The 17049-nt window shown below is 55.9% G+C and overlaps 1 protein-coding gene across 4 annotated transcripts in view; it reads right to left on the bottom strand.

The window, feature by feature from the left end:
- ZMIZ1 (zinc finger MIZ-type containing 1) overlaps positions 1-17049 on the bottom strand; it is a 233348-nt gene that overhangs the window by 164900 nt on the left and 51399 nt on the right. For all 4 annotated transcript variants that reach the window (XM_045083551.1, XM_045083554.1, XM_045083552.1 and 1 more), the window contains exon 3: positions 2173-2270. The gene's annotated coding sequence lies outside the window, so the exon portion shown is untranslated. The remainder of the gene's footprint in view (positions 1-2172; positions 2271-17049) is intronic.

Genomic DNA, 17049 nt, shown 5'->3' with positions numbered 1-17049 from the left:
TTCTCCTCATCCATTGAAAGCCTGCTGTCTCAGTTCTCCCATATCTCTGGCTGCACCTTCTCCGTCTCCTTTGCTGTCCCTGACCTGCCTTCTCTCCCTCCAAGGGCTGGATGCTTGTGACTCGGACTCAGGCTTCTCATCGGCTCCCTCTCCATTCGCTCCTGACGTGACCTCTCAGCCTCATGGCTTGCAACCTCTTCGGTGCACAGCAGCTCCCACACTTCTATCCCCGGTCAGATTCTCTCCATCTCCCAGACTCCTGTACCCAACTGCCCGCTCAAGCTTCCCACTCAGGTGTCTCAGAGGCATCTCCAAGTTCATGTGTCTAAGACACGCTCCTCAGCTGCCTTCGGCCCTGTTCCACCATCATCCATGGCTGAGTAAATGACCACCTTTGTTCTACCAGTGGCTCCTGTCCCAAACCCAAGAGCCTTCCTTGACTGTCCCCGTCTTCTCTCCTCGACACCTCTCATCCACATGCACGCCTGTCTACGAGGTCTTTGGAGTCATTCGGACTCCCATGGTTCCCAGCCCCTTCCCCTGCTGGCTCTAGACCCAGCTGCCACCACCTCTACCTGGGTCCTGGCCACCTCCCTGCTCTACTCTTGCCTTCCTCCACGAGTGGGTCCCCCAGGGGATTTCCTAACCTCTCACTTTGCTGCAGCCGCATGGCGTCCTGGCTCCTTCCTTGAATGTGCCAAGTGCCTTTCTTACTCCTTCCTTCCATTTACGTCTCTGTTCAAAGGCTGCCTTGTCAGAGGCCTTTTATGATCCTCCTTGATCCGAGGACATCCACTTCACCCCGGCAGACTCTGATCCTTTACTCAACAAGCTTCCCTTCTTAGAACTTGGCATCACCGGACATAACATATATCACATCTTAGGTCTTTTCTGTCCATGCCTCTTCATGAGAATGTAAACACCATGAGGAAAGGAGGTCTTGATCATTTTGTCTCCTGCTGGGTCTCCGAAACAGCCCCTAGTCCCTGCACGGAGACTTTCTTAATGAACACTTGGGATATGAGTAAATGAACAACGCCACTTTTTCTGGGAAGCCTTCCCTGACTGCCTGCCTGTAGAAACTGCACAAAGCCTCTTCTCCTCCCTTCCCTGTGTAGTCAGAGATACAATACAAGCCTTGAGCGCTGAACTTATGGAGTTGGGCCTGCCTCCATTGCAAACTGCAACCTCTCAGGGCAAGGCTAGATCGGATACCTATCCTCCAAACCCAGCCCTTAGTGTAGGCCTGGCTTGGTATAGGAGTCTGTGAGTGTTGGATGTGTGAGCTAATAATGAGTAAACGGATGGCTGGAAAGACAGGTGGGTGAACAGAGGAGTAGATGGATGGACGGATAGAGGAGTGATATGAGGATTGATGGGGGGAAATATGGCTCCGTGAGAGGATGGATGACGGATGTAGGGATGGACAGAGGGATGGGTCTCACCACAGTCACACAATAAAGACTAGTTGGTTGCTTAGGCTTGATAGGCAAACTTCTATGCGGCGAGTAGGCAAGACCAGAGCAGTGTCATGAGATTCGATGTGTAGAAACGAATAACAACAGACAGGATTGAGTTGAGCCTCTACGGTGTGAGCGGCGCTTGCTGTGTGACCATTTCCCTGTGCCTAGGTCTTGCAGTATAAACATGCAGATAATTATTCCGACCCAGGGCGATCAGGGAAATCGCTTTGAAGTTTCAAATACTGCCACAAAGGAGATCATGGCCACACAACAACTCACATGTCTGGCCAGTGCTGCCTCGGAAAGCTCTCTCTTCTCAAGCCCCATCTCGCCCCGCTGAAGTGTACCTTTAATGTTCCATCCACAGGGGCTGGAACCCTGGCCACACCCACAGAGTTCAGACAGAACCAGGCTATTGAGCCAGATTAACTCCACATAACCATCAGGTCCAACGGAGTCACAGAATCCTCAAGAACTGAACTAAACCGTGACCCATTTCCAAGATGGACAAACTGAAGCCCAGCAACATTTTGTACCAGACACACACAAGGAGTTATGGAAGTCTGACAGCCTGGGTCAGGGGCTGGATGTGGAGACCGATGACCCTGAACTCAGCCAGCCCTATGGTGACCCGGCTGCCTGACCAGGCCCCTGGCCAGGTAGGTGAAGGTGGCTGGGTAGCATGCACGCAGCAGGGGTCTGCTGTTACCTTTCTAGGTCTGGTAGCTGAGGGACGGGCGGTGGCTCTCTTCCTCACACCCCTCACAGCATTGGTCTGACACCGAGCGGCTCCTCCTCCTCCTCGTCCTGGGTACACAGGGACAGAGACAGGACACATGTGAATAGCCAGGGACAAAGACCGCAGTCCATTCCCCGCACCTCCGTCCCGCCCCCCCTCCCCACGGCCAGGCTAATCTCCGTGGCCTCTGGAGCCACTTATGCACACCCCGGGATGCCTGATTTATCCGGGGCCCCATCTCCCCAACCCTGTGGCACGGCCACGAGCCAGCCAACCCCTCCTGGTGGGAATCTTGAAGACTAAAACACATATTTAAGTTTTGTTTCTTCTGGTGCTCGGGAGCTTTGTGTCGTTGTCTTTTTTCTTCCTGGTGAGAAAAGCAGAAGGCCATGGCCTTCCTGTGCGGCCCCCAGGCAGGGTGACAGGGAGAAGCTGTCGGGGTATTTTTAGCCGGCTACAGGCCCCCACAGCGTCTCCTCTCTGCCGTGCTTGGCTCCGCGGAATTATCTCACAGGGCCGGCCGGCAGCCGCTTCTGAAGCCGTTCTCTGACCCCTGCCTGAATTCCTTCCTCGGTATGAACTGCTTACCAGATCTCTCGCCAGCACTGGGGGCCATTTTAAGTGCGTCCACCTCTTCAGAAAACTAGCTCACTTCCTGCCCTTCGTGACTCTTGGTCCCAGCTGAGTCCCGTCTGGACAGTGGCTTAACTAACATACATATTTTTGACTTAATTAATATTTACCTTTACTTCAAGTCACTTTTTTTTTTTTTAGCTTCAATAAATCTGGCCTTGTCCAAATCGATCATATCCACGAAACAGCCCATCTGATATGCTCATTTCATATTGCCAATATCCCTTAATAAGTACACGACCAATGAAAGAAAAGTGTATGTCTTTCATTTACTACCGAATTCCAGAATCTTGTCACAGGCTACCGGAGTTACATGGGCCGAGCTTTGGCAAACTCACTGTTGCTTATCAGCCCTCTCCTTGCACAGAAAGAGTCATGGGGAGGGTTAGATGGCTCACAGGGCCCCAGAATCCACTAGCAAATAAGGTCAGGGGAAGTATAAGGAGGTCAGAGTCATGATGTGCTAGAAACTTAATACTGTCCTGTCTTCACAGCACTGGGCGAGACCATTTCTCTCCCCACAGGTGAACCTGGCTGTGAGAAGCTAGGCAGGTGGGCACTAGGCCTTGTGAGGAATGGGGCCCCAGGATGGGGTGTCCCAGTGGAGGGCTGTAGGCCACACTCAAGGATCAAGGTCCAAGATGGCATCTTTTCTCAGTATTGAGATCTCTAGTTCCCATCTGCCCCCTTGCACCAGGATCCCCCAGGCCAGAGTTGGTCATCAGGGGCTAAAAGCATAATCTCTTCTCTGGTTAGATTTGAAAGCACAGAATGCCTCCCCCTCTGAGCTTCTGTGGCTCTGGGTGCCCATTCTGGTATTCCAGAGTGGAATGAGTGTTCCCAGGTATGCCATGAGGGGTAGAGCCTGAGGACGCCAGAGGCCTAGCCTTGTGGTTCTTGCACCCCTCCATCCTTCCCCACTCTGCCCGCAGGTTGGAGACCCTGACTGGGCCCCCAGCCTAGTGCCCCGGTGCCTGCCCCTCCCTCTGAGAACAGGATGTGGGTGTCAGGAGGTGAAGGAGAGTGTGGGGTCGGGGTAGGGAGTGGCCTCGGGACTGACTTCCTGAAGGCTGATCGGTTTACCACAGTCAGTTGGGCCCAGGACGGCACAGCTGTGAGTTATAAATGTCCCTGTCAGAGCCCAGGCCGAGAGGCCCCTCCGCTGGTGGAGGGTCCATAGCCCCCACTGCTCCAGGGGGCTTTCCAGGTGAGGGCCCATCCTCCAGGAGGCCCTCCACAAGTGTGTAGCCCTCACGATCTCTAAGCTCGCTCACCTCCTGTCTCTATGATGTCTGAACCAATAGGGTCTAATCCCACCTCCCCCTGCCCACTCTATGCCCTTCCAGGTGTGAATCTTGTGGTTCCAGCTACCTTGTGAGCTCTCAGAGGGCAGGGACCAGGCTGGGCTTCTACCCGGCTGAAACCCAGGACTTGGCACACAGCCAGCCACCCTGGTGACAGCCTCAGGAGCAACTGTTCCAACTCAGCAACCTGCTTCCCACGACCCCAACCGCCCCTTGTGCCTGCCCACTGGGGCCCACATAGCACAGAAGGGGCAGGGGAGGAGCGGGGGACAGGGCTCTGGCCGGCAGCGCAGGGACGTTTGCCCACAGGCATGGGGCTCTTGAGATATGTCCGTCCAGCGACTCCTTCGAGGTCCCATTCTTCCTGCTTGCTTTCCTTAGGGCTCCCTCAGCCTCAGGTGTGCAGTGTGGCTCGCAGTCTGGGGTGCTCAGGGCCAAGCCTACAAGGTGAGAAGCTAGGTCCCTCTATCCCCCAGGCCCCGGGCCAGGCCACACAGGGCCAGGTCTCAGAAGTACAGTAAGGGCAACAGGAATAAGCAGGGGGTGGTCCCGGCTCATGGGGCTAAAAGCATATACTATTTTGGGGTCCTCTGTAGACATATATATAGAATTAGAGATACTTACTTAAAATGAGAAAAGAAACACCATCATATTCCTAGAGCCTCAGGAGTCTGGGCCCCTCTAAACCGTTTACCAGAGATGCTCACACAGGAATGTTCCCGACATCAACCTGCTGCCTGCCCCACCTAGAACACTCCAGAGCTGCCCGCAGAACTCCCACTTTCCCCAGGGCGGTGCAGGGGTGGGGCCCAGAGGCCGGAGCTTCATGAGTTCCTGGCCAGCCGGCCTCTGATCAATAACAGTGATACAACTGCCAATGAACATAATATCTAACATTAACGGGCCTTGACCTGGTACCACTCTAAGTACTTGATGTGAATGAACTCATTTAACCTCCCCACAACCTACAAGGAGGTACCCTGCCTATTTTAATAGGCGAGGACACAGTCACAGCAAGGTTCAGAAACCAGCCCGCGGTCACACAGGCAGGATATGAACCCCGACAGCCCAGCACTGGTGCAGGTATGAGCCCGCAACCAGTGTTCCCGGGTCCTGCTCTGGAGGGCCCAGGAACCTTTTCTCTGACGCAGAGCCTCGGACAGCAGCGGAGACCAAGGGTGGATACTGTGTGAAGTCCCCTCTGCGTAAACCATTCATTCCGCACAAATCCTCACGTGCCAGCACCAACCTTGTGACAGTAAAAAGGCAACCCCCCACTTTCTCGCTTTGTTCAGAGCATGCTGGGGTCCTCTCAATGGGCAGAAGTGGGCACCCCACTGACTTCCTGGGGCTGGGGAGGTATCCTGGAGATGGGCTGGGGAGGTATCCTGGAGATGGTCTCACCCAAAGAGACCGTGAGTCAAGGGTGAGGAGGGGGCTTTGCTGAAGGTCACGTAGCATGCTGTCCAACTCCTTCATCTTATAGACACGAGAAACATGGCTTCCCCAGGGCCACCCAGGGAGCGGTGACCCTGCGTGAGGCCCAAGGCCAGTCTCTGTAGGGGTGGGGCAGGTCGCCAGCAGCCCCAGGGGCAGTCAAGGCCTGGTGCTGGTGGGACCGGCTGGCCAGGCCACAGCAGAGCGAGGACACAACCCTGCCTTTTGGCCTCCTTGGAGCAGGCCCTTTGTTTTCTCTCTCTGTTTTCCATCTGCCCGCGCCCCCAGCCTTCCAGGCTTCCCCTGATTGTGTTCAGGGCGATAAAAGGGCAGATGAGCACGAGATCTCTGGCAGCCGTCACCTCACATAGACACTGTGGCGGCAGCGGGTGGCTGAGGGGGGCCCCCGGCGGGTGACTGGGCTCACCACCAGCTGTCTGGAGCGCTTCTCTGAGGGACGCTTGGCCCATGGCCCTCAGAACCCTTTTGGCAACCCTGGGAGCAAACCACCACCACCTCCCATTTTACGGAGGGTGAGGCTGAGGGTCCAGAGAACAGTGGCCAGGATGGGTCTCTGGTTTCCGAGATTTCCAACAGGCCATACCAACCATGGTCCTGAACTCTCTGGCCACCCACAGGACAGCTGGCCTCGTTAGTCGTTCCGCCTTTATATCCAGAAAGGGCCATGTTCAGACTGTTCAGGAAAAAGAGAGTGGAAGGTCAGCCAGGGTCTTGTCCACCAAGGCCCGGGGAGCTGGCTGGTCAGAAAGTCCCCTCGGAATCACTTAGCCACAGCTGGTCACTCTGTGCAAGATGGAGCAGAGTCTGACTTCCCGCCTCCCTGAACCAGAGTCCTTTTAGACTGCTTCTGGGGGCAAATGCTTCCTCTGTGGTGGGCTAATTCCTACTGACAGCAGTGAGAGCAACGTGATCCAGGGACACTGCCGGCCTGGATGTGGGATGGGGCAGTGGCGGCCTGCAGGCCAGGGCCTGGCCAACCCTGACCTCGGGTCCCTGCCACCGACCCTGGCCTTGCCCACCTGGCCTCCTGTGACCTGGTGCTCTCAGACCCTCCCTGAGCATGTCCCCAACTTCAGTTACCAGATGCTTTAAGTCTCATCCGTGTTCTATCTAAATAATTTATGTATTGTTATTGAAATCACTTTCTTTTTACATACCCTCATTCAAAGCAATACTGTATGAAATCATGGGTTTCCTATATTAATCATATGTTTTTCTAATTTCCATAAGGATAAATATGTAACATTAAGATCTGAAATTCAGACACTCACACAGGCCCTGGTAGCCCACAGAGCTTGAGGCACAATACTGTGTGCAGGCAGGTCCTGGGGGAGCTGGCCAAAACTTGGGGGGGCGAGCCTCTGGAGGTATGCTCAGGGGGCTGTGAGAGCAGAGCCCTGTGCTGGATGGGGAAGTGGGAGGAGGTGTAAGTTCCAGAAAGGTACACAGAAGGTTTGGTTTGGCAATCGGCTCAGACCAGACTACATCTTCTCTCTGTTGGGCCTGGAGTTTGGTCCCGATATTTCCTAGCTGCAGATAAAGCCATCTCCTACTGAGTCCTCCTGACCCTAGCACGATGCAGCCAGAGGAGCCCTGGAGGGGGAGCCCAAACATGTGGGGCAGGGGTCTATCTCTTTATTAGGGGATGCTAGACCTTTCTGGGCCTCAGTGTCTGCATCTGTACAGAAACTGTGAATGAGCCAAAGGTTCCTCTCAGCCTCTCTGAACCATGGTGACCTCCGGGTCCCAGGCAGTTCTTCTCACCACCAACGGAGACCTCCCTTGACCCATCGCTCCCACACCTGATCAGGGGCCTCAAGCGACTTCTGGGGTGCCAAGGGGAGACAGGGCCATCCTGTGTGACAGCTACAAAATTAGATAATCAGCTAATCACCAGCAAATTAGCATCCCATCTTTACATAGAACAAATATAGTATTTACGTAAAAGTTGTTAGGAGTTTCTCTCTTTTTAATTAGCAGAAATAAATGCAAAATAAATGGTAATTAGGCAGCTGATGGATTTGGTAGCACAATTATGCCTGCAGCCGTGCCCTAGTCCTTAAGCATGCGCGCCGAGGAATCAGAGGGGCCTATTTATATAGTTTATTTATAAAACAAAGTTAGCAGAAACAGAGGGACGAGGCCTGGGCATTGCTGAGGGAGGGGGTCTTGGTTGCAGGGGCAGGGGGCTGGGAGGAGAGGGGTTTCAGTGCCCAAGGAATGGAGGGGTGCTTCATGCTTAGTGCTGGGCTCTGGAAGTGTACCACCAAGGCCCCCATGTGTCTATTTCAGGCCCTGCATGTGTCACTGGGAATGGCCTCCCTGACAGGAAGTAGGCTAGAGCTGCATGGAGGGTCTGAGAACAGCTGTTCTGTGCACTTCTGTCTCTTTCCCTCCCCTGGTTCCTACCTCTCTCTTCTTTGCTGGCCCTCTTCCTTCACTGAGTATTCTCTGTCCTGCACCCAGAGACATACTCTTCTAGAATATTGCCCATTTCCTCCAGAAACTCAGGAGAACCAGGTGCAGAATAAAGTACCCAAACACTGGGATTACATTTCAGACCAGTGGAGAACCCAGTGGTAGTACAGAGGCAGGAGTCCTCAGAGGAGGCAGCCCAGAGGAAGAGGTAAGAGCTGGGTTTTGAAGGATGTATAGGAGTTTTCTGAGACGGTGGGAAGTAACAAAAGGAGCCACATGTGCAAAGACAGGGAGGTGGGAAATAGCATCCCATGACTGTAGGAAAGACTGTATCAAGGGTGTGGAGGCTAAGGAAATAAGCAGGGCCTAATTGCAGCCGGTCCTAGATGCCAGGCTAAGAACAGGTTTAGACTTGATCCTGGAAACCATGGCAAGGTCTGAATGGAGAGAGTGAGGCAGCCCCTTCCCACTCCCAGCTCATTTCTTGGCTTCCCCTCCCCCAACCCCAGAGCTAGGGAGAGGGGAAGGCCACAGACCATCAGAGGCAGCTGGTTCAGCTCAGCTGAGTGAGCACAGAGCAGGAGGCTAACCTGATTATAAGGGACAGGAGGTTTGTCTGCAGGGTGGAGGGTGGGTGACTGCTCTGAAAGTGACGGAAGGGGGGCATGCTGGGCCACTCTTGAATCTCTGGAGCAAGAGGCCTGCCTGTCCTAGAATGGAGCACCGTGCCCTGCCCCCTAACCTTGAATGCTGGGGTGGCCTCACCAAGCCCGGGGGAGGGGCGACAGTACTGCGGGAGGCCCCACCCCCTCCCAGACTCAAGTCCTAGCTGTGTGGCCTTCTGCTGTGACCTTGAGGAGCCACTCCTAACTCCAGGCCACATATTCTTGTCTCCAAAACAAAGACCTGTAAGAGAATGGGGGATAGGCAGTGACCAGTTTGGCCCACAGTGCCAATCCCATATAGTGTGATGTGCCTGGGGTCACTAAAGCCTATGTGCTCTCAGGGACTTAAGGGAGGTAGGCGACCTCATCTGCCACAGTCCCTGCTGCTCCCTCCTGCCCTGCCCCAGCCCAGTGCACAGGCTTGTGAGGCATGCCACCAAGAGTTGAACTGAGACCCTGAATGATAACCACCTAAGGCCCTTCCAGCTGACAACCTGCGTTCCACAGTCCAAAAGCTCAGGAGCAGGTGAAGGGACAGCAGAAAGCCTAAGAGTCAGAGGAACTTCCGGTCATTAACCCTGTAGGAAGACAGTTGGGGCACTGGGGCCCTGGGGAGCCTCTGGCTGCAGCCCTTCCCTCCTCACCACCAGTGACCGCCCTCGACTTAGGGTGTCTAAACTGGGAGCAATGAACTACCCATGCACCCAAACCCGGGGCCATTCAAAAGCTCAGACAAGCCCTGGACAGCAATCCACAAGGCAAAGCCCTGGGTAGGGACTTCCAGCAGCGGGGTTTCTGAAGGATTACACAAAGGGGGGACCCTCATGCTCCCTAGCCTGGCCAGCTTTCCAACCTCTATACCATCCCTGTACAAAGCAGTCCCATCCCGATCTGGAAATGGCGCCTGAGCTGCAAGCCGTCGTCACTGGGGACAGAGCTCTGAACTTGTAAGGGAAGACGAAGATCACACCCTCACCACTTCTCTGCTCTGTAGGCTGCGCTCCTGCCTTTGGCCAAAATCAATAAGAATCTGCACTGTGATTGTTTTACCAGCACAAGAGGCTGGCTCCTTGCGATGACATTCCACCCCTGGCGGCGCCGGGGGTGTCCTTTTGTCGCTGGACCCCGAGAGGCGGGGTGGGGTGGGGTCGTGATGGGGGGGGGCCGTGCAAGTGGGGGAGCAGAGAGGGGCTCACAGAGCTGCTCTAAGTGCCTCTCCAAAGACAAGCCCGGTGCTATTCATCAACTGGTTTTCAGGACTGTGAGAAATCAATGGCATTTGTGCTGCAAACTCATCATTAGGACAGGAAAACTCTGCAGTGGAATTGATTTGTTTAAATATAATAACACAATTTAACAGAAAACCGTGGGGGTGGGGAAAAGACCCAGGCAAACAAGACAGTTCAGAGGACGGCGAGAGGCACCAGCCTGGAAATACCTTACAAGGCAGCAGTCAAACCCCAGCACTGCCCCAGTCTCCTCCCCTAACACAGGGGTGAGGCCAGGCGGTGTCCCTTGTCCTCTGTCACCCACCGGACGCCAGGCAGCTCACACCCACTCTCGGAAATGCCCCTCGGCAGCCCGAGGATGAGCCCAGGGGCCGGCTGCTCACTGTTGTGTTGTTCTTAGAGGTGACTTTGGCTGTGAACATCGGTTCAACCCAACAGACTCTTAGTAGCTACCTGTGAGGGGCCATGGGAGAAACCAAGAGTAAATCCTGATCCCCGCTCTGAAGGCATCCTGTGAAGACAGGGTGGGTAAGGCAGGCATGCAGGAGACAACCTGGAACCAGGGAGGTCTGCGCTTCCTGGGGTCTTAGGAGATGTGGGGGAGCAGTGCTGGGACAGGATGAAGAGCAAAGAAGGGACAGTAAGGGGGCAGAAATGGAATGTCCATTCAAATAACAAGGAGGAGCCCCTAATCTCATGAATAGGGGAGCTGCCCACTCTGATGGTAATGATGAGAGATAACTTTATTGATCCTTAAGATGTCCCAGGGCCCCACAAATACTCAACACCCGTCACCACGCTGACTCTCAGCCTCCTATGAAGGATACTACCCATATCCCACAAATGGTACCACTCAGGCTCAGAGAGGTTAAGTGACCGCCCAAGGTCACACAGCCAGTTAAGTGATGGAGGTGGGGTCAGATCCCAGGGCCTGTGCACTATTCAGTGTACCTCCCGCCCTCACTGGGGCTTGACCTCTACATGAACTGGGGAGACACAGCCCCTGCTCTCTGCAGCTAGGGTACGAGGTGCACTGGATGGCTCAAGGGAAAGTCTAAGGGATGGCGTGGGGTCATAGGCTCTTGCTACAGGCTTTGGCCCTGCAGCCTGGGTGAGGCAGGAGCGCCAGGAGCAGAGCCGGCCTGGCACTCAGGGCACTCTCCGACCTCACAGAAGAGCTCTTCCAACCTCCCCCAGAGGGCAGGGATCCTAGGGAGGAAAGCGGCGGGCCAGGTCCTAGAAAGACATGTCTGTGGCGGGGGGAGAGACACCCAAGCTGGGAGGAGGGCTGGAAAGGTTCAACCCATGTCTGAGGGTTGGGAGAGCATAGGCAGGTTGAAGTCCTCAGCGGAGGCCTGGCAGCTTGAGGCAGCCTCACCGAGCTCAAAAAGGGCTTTAATGTCAGTTTCAGAATTTGGACTTCATTCCTGCTGACAGTGGGAAGCCGGGGAGGGCAGCAGACGGCCGGACAGAGGTGAGTCATGGCGAGGCAAGAAGAGGATAAGACCCTCAAAGCCAGCAGAAGGTGGGGGTGGTGAGAGGGACACAGGTCCGGAGATGGGTCAGGGGGTTGAACTGACTGTTGGAGGTGGGAGTGAGGGAGGGGAAGGTGTCCAGGATGACCCAGGCATCTCCCCCAGCCCTCTGGGGCTGGGACATTCAGCTGTGCTAAACCAGTGGCTGAACCGAGTCAACAGGAATTGACCAGAACCCCAAGGAGCATTGGGCCCCTCCCGCTAGGAAGTCCTGACTTGGGGGGACACTGCTGGCTGGCAGGCTGTCACCACCTCGGCTCTGTCCCCCTGCTGACCTTTCTCCTTTGTCAGCAGTGTTCTCTATCAATTCACCGGAAGGGCCAGTGCAGTCTCGCCAGGCTGCCTGGGCCAGGGCTGGGGGCGGGGGCTCGCTCTGCCTTCCCTCTTTTAAGGAAGAAGTCTCCAGAGCATCTCTAGAAAGTCAGGAGCAGAGATGCCAGAGTGGTGGGGGACGGCCGCACCCCTCCTGCTGGCAGATGGGAGGGAGGGAGAAGAGGAAGCTGGTGGGGGGTTGGGGGAACTGCAGCCAGGCTGTGGGGGATGGGCAAGGAGGATCAGTTTAGAAGAGGGATCTAGGATGTGGGGGAGGGGACCCGGCGGGAGCTCCTGAATAACCCAGAAGGTACCAGCCACCCCTGAAGCCAAGGAGGGGGTCCAGAGGGTCTGGGGGGCCTAGGATTTAGATGGGACTAGCATGGTCAGCTGTTCTGGGGTGCCTGGAATGGAGTGGTACATGGGATATGGAACTCCCAGTACTAAAAACTGGGGGGGTCCGAGGCAAACCCTAACCATTGTTCACCCTAGCGGGGGTGAATGTAAATTCCAGTTTTTAGTTCTACCACTTTCAGACTGTATGTGACCTCTCTGTGCCTCAGTTTCCTCATCTGGAACATAGAGCTTGTCAGAGCACCTCGTGTACAGCCGTCATGAAGACAGGATGAAATCTTGTACGCATGTGCCCGTTACTGTCACTGACCGCTTCCAGTACCTTCCTACCGTGAGGACCGACTAGTACCCACTGAATGCTCACCCAAGGCCAGACCCCCATCTAAGCCCAGTACATGTGCGCTATTTAACCTCACCATGATTATGGGGCAGAGGCCATTTTCACAGGAGAAACCAAGGCATGGAGGAGCTCGGCCCCCAGCCCAGGTTCTCACAGCTGGCAAGTACAGAGCCCAGAAAACCACTTCCATTTCCACTGGGCAGGCCCCACAGTGGGGGACCTGTAGGCCAGGGTCAACACAATTCTGCTTATGCTGGACAAATACACAGGCTGGGCAGGTGTGGCAGGAACAGGCAAGGGACCCCTGTTCTCAGGGAGACCAAGTCACTGGTCCTCAGTCCTTCCCCTTCTGGTCCAAACACATTCACCAAATTTATTAGGTTCCTAGGGTGTATGGATACCTTAGTGAGAGAGAGGGAAGCCCCCAGAGGTACCCCCCAGAGGCCTCCTGGTGGCCCCGGGGGCCCAGCTCTCTGGATCTGGCACTTTCTGCAAGTGACCTCATTTCATTCTTATAAAAACACAGGATCACGTAGGATGCCCATTTCAGAGATGAGAATATAGAGGCTCAGAAACTTGCTAAGGTTGCCCAGCTGGATTTAAACATGTCCTTCTCCAATGTCTGGTCTCCTCTCAGCGGCTGATGGGAAAGGATGAGCAAGCAGCATGGGGGGGCAGGAGGACACGGCTTGTAGGTCCATGGTAGGACTTCAGATGAGCACCCAATAATTCTGAGGATGAGGGGCACAGCCCCCCCTCCCCCTAGAATTTAGGGAGCCCAGGGGAAACTCTGGCAGCTCAGGGAAGGGGTCCAAGCATGCAGGGGTAGGGGGCCAGGGGAATGCAGGGGAAAGGGGGGTGAGTGCCAGGGTTCAGGGAGTGGCCCATCACCCCAATACCTGGGGGTCAGGTAGGCCTGGCAGAGACCCCTCTTCAGTTTTCGAAGCTGAGTGTGCAATGCCCTTCTTGCTGTGACCCCAAGGAAGTCCTAGGCACCAGCAACTGCGTGCTCACAAAGCAATTAGCTCAGAGCGCCCAGGAGAAAGGTCGCTGAGGTGGGCAGGCAGGCGCTAGCTGGGCAGGGGCCCTGGGAAGCTGGGCCCGGTTATTTTTAGCATCTTGATTCAAGAGGAAGGAGGCCCTCCTCCCCACCAGGTAAATGTCAGTACACCGGCAGACCCAGCCAGTTAAAGTAGCTGGAGCCAAGGAAGAGAGACATGACTGGCGTCTTTGTCCTTGGCTCCCCGGCCGCCGGGCTCCCAGGGGGTCTCCCTTCCTCCTCCACCTCCTCTCCCTAGGCCCTGGTGCATCTGCCTTTTGGCCACGAACAGAAAACATGGGCTTGGTCCCCAGAGGAGCTTGACTGGGGCCTGGGACCCTAGATTTGAGCTCTTGCTCAGCAGCGTGTGTGTAACCCTGACCCAAACTCCTGCCTCTCTTCCCAAAGTGCAGTTTCTACAAAATGGGCCCCACAAAGACCACCATTTTATTGTTTATGAGGATGACAGGAGCTGGGGTCATGAAGAGGCTTTGCAGGAGGGTGACTTGCCCTTCCTGCCAGTGGTGGTAGCTGTATTCTTGCAGAAGAGAGTTCTGGGCTGTCCTAGCGGGAACGCAGGCCAGCCCCGGGCTGACAGGGCTTGAGCTGGCCGTGGTGCACACTGCTGGGGAGATCTGCACAATCTCGGGTACTAGGTGTCCAAGAGCCTGTGGCTGCCAACCCGCTGATAGGAGAGGGTGAGAGAGGACTCTAGGGGTCAGTGGAGGCGGACCGAACATAACCGGGGCTCAGCCTGGGCTACGGGGAGGGCCCCCTCTCGGAGGGGCGCCAGCACACCCAGCCCTCCACACATCCCAGGCCTGGTGCCGGCGTGTGGGACTCACGCTCTGACCTGGCCTCCTTCCTTGGGGAGGGCCACCTGTCCCCCCTTCCCTGAGAATAGGAAGGACAAGGGAAGCCCACTCCATAGACTCTTGGCTCTGGAGTTGGCTCTGAGAGCCAGACCCTTAGCCCATTGCAAGGGTGGGGGGTGGTCCTTCCCCAGGGGGCCCAAGGCCCCATCCGGCCAGGCTCGGGGAGACTCCTGGCAAAACCGTGGAGTCTGAGGTCAGCTCTCCCCTAGCCAGAGAAGCCCTGGGTCCTACAGCAGTGCCTTTGCCTTTGGCTGCCAACTTCCAGGCAGCCTAGGATCTTGGCATTTGCCCACACCCTCCCCAAAGGCAGACCCTTCTACTGAGGTACTGCCCTACTGTGTCTGAAACTCTAGGGAGATCTGAGAGAAACTGAGGCACAGAAGTGGGGCAGGAATCTGCTCGGGGATTTAGCAAGTTAGAAGGAAAGTGCAAACTCCCTTCTCCTTCTGCCATCTGGCCTCTAGGGGGCATGTCCACCTCATTTCTTCCATTGCCCAGTCTGGGCCCTCCACCCAGCCCCACAGTCTGCCCCCCACCCCCACCCCACGTGCCTGCCTCAGGGCCTTGACCTAGCTGGTCCCCTTTGCTTGGAATGCTTTCAGTTCACAGTCATGTTCTTTCTTTAGGGTCCAGCTGCAGCTCCACTTCCTCCAGGAAGCCCTCCTTGACCCTAGAGTCCCTTGGAACCCAGACATTTTTTCTGGATGCCACACCAGATCCTTGGCCTCATAAACTGCAGGCTGCACTGGGCACCCTGTTGTGGCTCAGCCCAGGGAGCTGACAAAGGACTTTGGGCGGTCCCTGGTTTCATGAGCCTTCTGTCCTTTCTCACCCCTGTAACTTGTCAGCTTTCAAATAGGGCCCTGACTCCAGAGTATTCTCTCCACCCTGGCCTGTGGGCCAGTAATCTCTAGCCCCCACTCCTTTCTCTTGGTAAACAGATGGGAGGAGGAGCCCTAATGGTCCAGGCCTTGGCAGGAGGTGGTGATTACAGGAGCTGGAAGACAAAAGAGGCTTCACAGAGCCAGGTCTGAGGGCACCCAAGGCTGTTCTCAGTCCCAGTTCTGGGCGGATCTCCACAGACCCCCCAGAACGTCCCAGGCCCTAATCTCTGTGCCCCCTGGCCCTTAGGGGTTGGTCCTGCCTTTCTTCACTGTGCCCCAGGGCCAGGTCACCACCCCCACTGCGGGTCTGGGGCCCTGCCAGGCTCTACCCCTGCCCTGCTTCAAAAGCTACTGAGGGAGGCAGCGGCCTCCGCTGAAAGCATGGCGTGCCACCCCGGGCCACACTTCAGTTTCCCCATCTGTACCATGAGGCATTGGGCCAAATGATTTCTAAAGACTATTTAGATGCTTCCAATGAAGATGCCACCCTTGCGGCCGCACCCAGTGTCTGCTCCCACCCCGCAAGGTCACAGAGGCTTGGGACCTGGGACACAGGGCAGAGGCGTGGTTGTTCTCATCCTAAGTGTGTGGCTTAGGGACCAGAGGGAGACCGACTCAGGAGCTCCAGACAAAGCCAGGTGAGCAAACATCAGTGGGAGGGAGAAGCACCCGGAGTGAATAACACCCAAGGAATCCTTCTCGGTGTAATTTACCAATTCCCAGCCGGCCCTGTTGGTAGCCGAAGTCAGGGGCCCCTACGGCACATGTGCAGCTCTGCATACCTACAGGGGTGATCACATCCAGCTGGCGAGGCTCACACGGGACTCTGGGAGAGCCAGAGGGGGACACAGACCTTCCCTCCCACCCTCAGGAAAAAAATCCCTCTCGCCTGGCCTGCTGGTCTCTTGCACCTGTCTCGGGGATGCTAGTTGACCCTGGGCTGATCTCTGGGCTTCTGCGTCCCTAGCACATCACTCAACAGGTTCGCCCATGTCTCCCTGCAACCCCACCCGTGGGCTAAGGTCAGGCCCACATCACGCAGGGGTATGGGTGGGGGTAATGGAGGGCAGCTCCTGGGCTCTGCTCTGGGGCAGCTTCCTATTCCAGCATTTTGGAAGACTGCCTTTTCTGGTAAAGAGTTCCAGCCCTTGGCCTAGGAGAGGCCACAGAGGGGTCTGGAGTACAGAAGAGGGCCTGGTAAAGCTGGGGTTCCAGCCTGCTGGAGTAAACAAGGTCCAGCCCTGCTACTCCCTGCTGTCGCCATTCTGGGTGGAGCTGGGAGCCTAGGGGGCCAAAGCCCACCCTCCCTTCCTGGCCTTCAGAATTGCTACTGCTGCTGGACAGCCCTTTTGGCTCCCCACTCTCTACAGGATCAAGGTCAAACTAGCCCAGCCTTTGAGAACCCCAGGGGCTCCCTTAGCACCTACTTCCAGTTGTGGCTCAATGAATCTTCCTCTTCAACTGAACACCCCACAGGGCAAGTCTTTCCAAGTTGTACAGAGACCCTAGAAAGACCCTATTCTCCCATTCTGCATAGGGATCCAGCCTCCTCCTCAAGGCAGTCCCCCAGGCTGCCTCCTCTAGCATCCAGGAAGAGCTGCTCCTCCCAGCTGCTTCAGCCTTCACTTGCTGAGGGCCCCCTGCTAGCAGGTCCTGCACTGGAGACCCTGGGACTTCCAAGCCCAGGGCTGGGCTCACTCAGCTTCTCAGATGCAGATTCAGTTTTGGACGCCAGTGCCTAGCACGGGACCAGAGCCTGGTAAACGTTCCGCAGGCTCTGGCTGGCAGAGTGAATGGATCA

Source organism: Mustela putorius, unplaced genomic scaffold (genome assembly GCF_011764305.1).
Source record: "Mustela putorius furo isolate JIRA1106 unplaced genomic scaffold, ASM1176430v1.1 tig00000698_pilon_pilon_pilon, whole genome shotgun sequence".
In the NCBI taxonomy this organism is placed as follows: Eukaryota; Metazoa; Chordata; class Mammalia; order Carnivora; family Mustelidae; genus Mustela; species Mustela putorius.
This window is presented reverse-complemented; position numbering and strand designations above follow the sequence as displayed.